A 6,632-nucleotide genomic window follows, 5' to 3' on the forward strand; every position below is an offset into this window, starting at 1 on the left:
TCTGCCTCTGCCTCTGCCTCTGCCTCTGCCTCTGCCTCTGCCTCTGCCTCTGCCTCTGCCTCTGCCTCTGCCTCTGCCTCTGCCTCACCTCCTGAATGCTGAGATTAAAGGCATGAATCACCATGTCCAACTCTGTTCGTTGTCTTATGTATTTTAGTGTATGTGTGTGTGTATGTGTGTGTGTCTGTGTGTGTGCATTTTTGTGCTCCATGGTGCAAGTATGGAGGCCAGAGTAGACCCTCACCTCTCCTTTCCCCATGCATGTCCTAGGGATTGAAGTCAGATCATTAGGCTATGCAGCAAGCACCTCTACCCTCTGAGCCATATAGCCAACATACAGTCACTTTAGTTTTTGAGACAGCATCTCTCACTGAACCTGAAGTTTGTGATTTGGCTAGACTGGCTGGCCAGCAAGCCCTAGGGAGCCTCCAGATTCTGCTTCTCCATTGCTAGGATTATTGGCATGCACGACCACCTCTGACTCTCCTCATCCCCCCATCCCCGGCCCCTGATTGAACTCAAGTCATAGACACACTTACCAAATGAGCCGTCTCCCTATTTTCCTCCTCCTCCTCTCCCTCTTCCTCTTGTATAGCATTTCATGTAGCCCACACTAGCTTTGAATTCAGTGTGTAGCCATGAATGACTTTGAACTCCCGATCTCTACTGTCTAAGGGCTGGGATTATACATGTGAGCCACACACCTGGTTGTTTTAGTTCTTTGGAGCTGAAGCTCATGTTAATGATGCTCTGACCTTTAAGGAACCATTTTAGCACTGATAAGGAACACGGGAGGCATCTGACCAGCAGCAAGGGGCTAGCCTAGCTACTCAGGAACTGAGGCTAAGCACTGGGTGGGGAGTCAGAAGTCCTGCCTTCTTGGCTCTCCAAGACAGACTTGGTGCCGTGTCTCAGCATAAGACAGACTTTCCTCTCTTTCGGCTTCAGTTTTCCTTGATGTGTAGGAGGGGGCGTTGGGTCAGCTGATACCTGAGGGGCCTGGTATCCATAGACAGCATCTATCATGGGGCCTGGCTGAACTCCTGAGTGCTAAGCAGAAGGAAACCAAAGCAAGGGGTTTGGCTTATCTCTCATTTGCGTACATGGAAGTCCTCACCTGACTCATGCTCTCACACCAAACTCACCTGCCTTCGACCCCAGCTGCCCACACCTCTTCACCCTCTCTTCTTCCCAGGAACTCACTTGCAGCTGAACTCTAGCTCAAGGGCTTGAGAAATTTCCTCCTTCCTCCAGCCCTGTGGCTCTGGGCTCCCAGGGGTTTCTTGGGCCCAGTTCTTTTTGCTCACCAGGGATTCCCTGCCCAGTCTTAATGACCAAAACTATGCTTCCAGCTCCTTCTCCTCACCCCTCTCCTCATCTAGTGGCTTCTCCCTCTCTCTCTCTCTCCCCTACATAGGTATATGCACTGGTGTGTTCATTCAAGCAAGCTCTTGGGCACAGGCTGCTCTCTGGTGCAGACTGCTCTCTGTCATTCATCCTTTCCCTTGTCCCTCCCTGAATCTCCTCTCTGTATTCTCTCATTCCTCCCATGCGCTCCTGTTTACATCAGCCATTCTCCCTCCCTCTACCCCTCTCGCCTTCTCCCCTCCTTTCCGACTCTCTTTCCCTTTCCTTGTGCTGTTTGTTGCTTCTTATGGTTCTCTCTGTGTGTCTCTCTGTCTCTGTGTGTCTCCCTCTCTTCCCCCACCCCGCCCCTTTCCACACCCCCTGGCTGCAGACACCCTCTCTGTCCTTTGCTTGCTCTGCAGGAAACCTCTGCAGTACTGAGTCTGGCTGGCTCAGTCCGCGTGGAGGTTCCTGTGGCATCTGGTGGAGGGGGCCCGGGTCACTCTGTTTCCTCCCAGGGGTGACTTGGCAGTGCTTTGCTCTGTTTCCTCACTTCTGCAATTGCCAGGCCACAACACAGAGGCTGGAGCTGAGGCTTGGACCAGGAGGGACTCGCAGAGCCTACGGCTGAGCTCCTCCTATAGGTAAGGAGGGTCCCAGTCCTAGCTGGGCAAGGTCTCCTCAGGAGGCCAGAGTCATGCCTCCAGGTCATACTAAGGTAGATGGGTGGCTGGATTTTAAAGGGACCATTCTGGCATCTTTCTCAGGCCAGGCTTAATATTCAAGAAGAGCTTTATGGCTGTGCAACAGGCCAAAGCCAGGGCTACACACATGCTTGGCCACTAGCCCTCGTTTTACTTTTTATTTGCTTATTGTGTGTATATGTATGTGTCATGGTGCACATGTGTGGGTTAGAGGGCAGCTTGTGACGGTCTGTTCTCTCCTTCTTCCATGTGGGGCCTGGGGGTTGGCTTCACTTCTCGGGCTTAGCAGCCGATGCCTCTACCTACTGAGTTATCTCACCATCCCCGACTTTTATTTTACATCAAGGTCTTACACACTGCCGAGGCTGGCTTTGAACTCACTGTGTAGCACAGGCAAGCCTTGGATTATTTTATGTGTATACAAGTATGAATGCTCACCGTGTGCATGCCTGGTGCCTTGGGGTTCAGAAGAGGGGGTCATATCCCTGGAACTGGAGTTTGGAGATGATTGTGAGCCACTGTGTGGATGCTGGGAACAAAACCTGGGTCCTTTCCAAGAGTGTCCATGGTGCGTAATCCCTGCACCTCTCCATCCTCTAGTCTTGGTCCTTACCCCTCTCTCAGCCTTCTGAGTGGTAGGTATTTCTGACCTGTGATCAGGTGCTGGGACACTCCAGGGAACCCCTCTTTTCTGAGAGTGAGATGGAGCCATCTTAGCCTTAACTTCTCTGGGAGGCGGTGGTGAGGACGGGAGGCAGGGCCTTAGAGGTCTGTGAGCAGACCTCCATTTGCTTTATTAGCTGTGTGACTTTGGAGAAGTTATACACCTTCTCTGTGTATAATCAATGTCATCTCCCCAGCAGACTTTCCTGGCAGGGTGAGCTAAAGTGTCTGGGATGGAGCTAGGTCCCCGGGACCACACCCACTGCTGCATTTCACCAGAGGATGTTGATAACTGGGTGGCTGGTACAAAGGTTCACAAAAGGTTGCCACGTTAAATCTCAGGTGTTGGGGACAAAGGCCAGTGCGGTACTGGCTATCTCTCCCTCTCAGGAAGTCTTGGGGGTGATGCTGACAAACCAGAGCTGCTGGCCGAAGACTTGAGGGATACTGAGGGATAAAGGACTCATAGCTCTCTCATTTGCGGATTGACAGAGCACTAGAATGCGCTCCAGATGGTCAGTGAGCTGGGGTGGGGGGTGGTGACTGCCAGAGAAGAGGGAATCCCTTCCTCTGCACACCCAGCCAGAGAGAAAAGGAGATGACTGGCCGTCTGTCTGCGAGTTTGCTTATAATCTGCGGCGACCTTGGGCCATTGAGTAGTCTCGATTTTCTTCTTTGTGGTTTAAAATTCTGACCTTGTAGGTTTGTGGAAAGATGAACTAAGAAGGGGGAGAACGTGCTTTGCTGAGCATAAAACAGCAAGAACAGGAGTGTCACCGTCAATGCTGACACCATAGATTTTATTGCAAATGTCTTAAAGGGGAACAATTGTCTGTGCGTTTATCGTCTCTTCTCCTAGCTAGCAGGGTTTGGCATAAAACGTGCACAGGAATGTGCACTGAGTTGGGAATGGTGGGCACGTCTGGGATCCCAGCACTCCAGAGGCAGAGGCAGTAAGATCAGGAGTTCAAGGTCAGCTTTAGCTATATAGCAAGTTGAAGGCCAGCTTGGGCTACACGAGACCTCCACACCTCCTCTCAGATCTATACTAAGAAGATGAAAAGATAGTATCATCAGAACTGTACTTGTTAGGAGTGGACAGTGAGCCACAGGCCAGCTCTGCCCTCACCCTAGTCAGCTTGGGCCATTCCATCCGGTCAGTGAAGGTTTAGGCAAGGGATTCACAGTCCCTGGCAGTGATGACCAAATGTGCCTCATGGGCAAGTTTTCCTCCTGATTGTTGAGATGTGATGAGCCTCTGGCATGGCATCAGTTTTATCTTTTTTAAAAAAGTATCTATCTATGTATATCTATCTATATATCTATGCATCTATCTATATACCTATGTATATAACTAACTAACTATATATCTATCTATCTACCTATCTATCTACCTACCTATCTATATCTATGCATCTATTTATGTATCTATTTATATATCTATGTATCTATCATCTATCTATAGCTGTCTATCTACCTATCTGTCTGTCTATCTGTCTGTCCATCTATCTTATCTACCTTACAGTTTTCCTTCCCTCTACTCCTCCCAGTTCCTCCCCATCTGTTTGTCCTTTTATTGGGAATCAGAGACATCTCCACTCTTGGCCTGCACACAGGTCTTACTGAAGACCATTGACCCCCTCCTTTTCCATACAGGTCCCCTCAGTGGATGGAGGTTTGGGCTCAGGATGGAATGAGAGCTGAGCTAGAGTCCAGGAGCACAGATGGGCTTCAGGGACAGAAGTCTTCACTGAGTGTGGAATCAGTTCCCTAGATCAGAGGCTAGCCCCCAGCACAGCTGCTCTGAGCAGCCACTTAGAATTGTGATGAGAGTGGAAGAAGCTTCCGTGTGTATCTGTGTGGGAGTGGGTGTGGGAGTGGGTGTTTAGCTCTATGGGAGTAGGACCTTCCACTAGCTTTGCAGAACATTTGAGCTGCCTGGGCCAGAAAATATGTCAGTCATTTGTGCAAGGCCCTTTCCAGTTTGTTAAGTCCATTGCATTTTACCAAGAGTGTTACCCTTTTCCAAACCTCCTTCCACCTCCTGGGATCTCACTTCCCTTTCACAACCCTGCGTTGAGGCTGGCAGGGCACCCCAGTTTTCAGATAAAAACCCTGGGGCTCTGAATTGAGGAGAGATTCTCTTAGGGTGGTGGGTTACACCACTGAGACCGGAGTCCTGCTCCCAGGACTCTAGTCACCATGCTTTCCCTCCTGCCAATCTGGAGGCTTCTTCCCAAAAGATACAGTTGGTGCAGTGCAGGGCAGGGCGGATTTGTCACTTATTAGCAGGAGGAACACTGTGAGGTCACTGGGAAGGGAGCGAGCTCCCTCCACCATTGAAATGCCTGTTACCACTCTGAACCTGATAAGTGCTGGCAGCATCATGTCCTGCCGCTCTCATAGCGCTTACTTGCAAAAAGATGGAAATCCCGACCACCAGGGAGGTCAGACAGCTGGTCTGGACGCCATGTTGGCACTCTAGACAACCTTGGAATCTCTGTGATGACAAAAGTCTGTCAGTTGCCATGACAGAGCTGGACCACGCCCAAAACAGAGAAGGGGAAGAGAAAAAAAGGACACCCGGGTTCCTGGAAATCTCCTTCCTGGAAGGGTTTGGTGCCCACAGATGTAACCCCTCCACAATATCTCAGCCCTAGGACAAACCCAGGTCCTAAGCCTGCTGGGAGAGATATCTGGACCATTGCACAAACATCCTTTCAGCTCCTAGAGTAATCTGGTAATTTGTGAATCGTGTTGCATGGGGGAAAGACTCTGTAGATTTGGTAACAATACTCCATAGGGAGATTTTTATTTTATTTATTTATATTTATTATTTTATTTTATTGATGTAGTATCTTGTGCAATCCAGGCCGGCCCCCAACTTGCTATGTAGATCAGGCTGGGCTGGCCATAGAAAGGCTTATTATTATTATTATTATCATTATTATTATTGGTTGGTTTGGCTTTTTGGTTTTCTCTGTATAGACATCACTGTTCCAGAACTTGCTCCGTAGACCAGGTTGGCCTGGAATTCAGAGATCCACCTGTCTCTGCCTCCTCAATGGGAGTGCTTAAAGGTGTGTGCCACCATCACCCACCCTCCTAGAAAGGATTTCATTCTCATCATTTGGCATAGGAAGAAAGGAAATTTAGCAAGACACGATGGGTCACATCTAAAATCCCAGCACTTTGAGGCTGATGCAGGGGGATTGTTGAGAGTTTGAAACCAGCCTGAAATATAAAGGGAGACCCTGTCCCAGTGAATACATAAATAAACAAATAGAAAAAGGGGGGATGAGCAGGAGTTCAATCAAGCCACGCATTCATCTTGCATGCATGAGGACCTGAGTTTCATCTTCATGTAAAAAAGCCATTCACGGAGCCCAAACCCGTAATCCTAGTGCTGGGTGCTGGAGATGAGACAGGTGAAGTGATCGCTGGCAAGTTAGCCTCGCCTACTCAGTGAGAGACCCTGCCTCAAAAGACAAGACAGACTGCACCTGAGGGACAACACTCAGAGCAGCTGACTTCTGGTCTCTCTCTCACACACACACAGATACACAGATACAGACACACACATAGTACACATTCACACACACACACAAATACACAGACACACATCACACACAGAGACACACACATAAAGACATACACATACAGACACAGACACAACAGACACACACACACAGACACAGATAAACACAGACATACATACAACATATACACAGACACACATACAGAACACACCCACATACACACTCATACATACGTAGATATGCACATATAGACATACACACAGGCGCGCACACACATACATAGATATGCACATATAGACATACACACAGGCGCGCACACACACACACACACACTCACACAACTGCATGGGAAAGCGGCACATGCTTTTTTTTTTTTTTT

General features: G+C 49.1%; 1 protein-coding gene across 1 annotated transcript in view; it reads left to right on the forward strand.

The window, feature by feature from the left end:
* The first annotated feature begins 1,884 nt into the window (after positions 1 to 1,884).
* Positions 1,885 to 6,632, forward strand: part of Ptafr (platelet activating factor receptor) — a 15,184-nt gene continuing 10,436 nt past the window's right edge. The window contains exon 1 of the mRNA XM_021161644.2: positions 1,885 to 1,991. The gene's annotated coding sequence lies outside the window, so the exon portion shown is untranslated. The remainder of the gene's footprint in view (positions 1,992 to 6,632) is intronic.

This window comes from Mus caroli, chromosome 4, assembly GCF_900094665.2.
Source record: "Mus caroli chromosome 4, CAROLI_EIJ_v1.1, whole genome shotgun sequence".
In the NCBI taxonomy this organism is placed as follows: domain Eukaryota; kingdom Metazoa; phylum Chordata; class Mammalia; order Rodentia; family Muridae; genus Mus; species Mus caroli.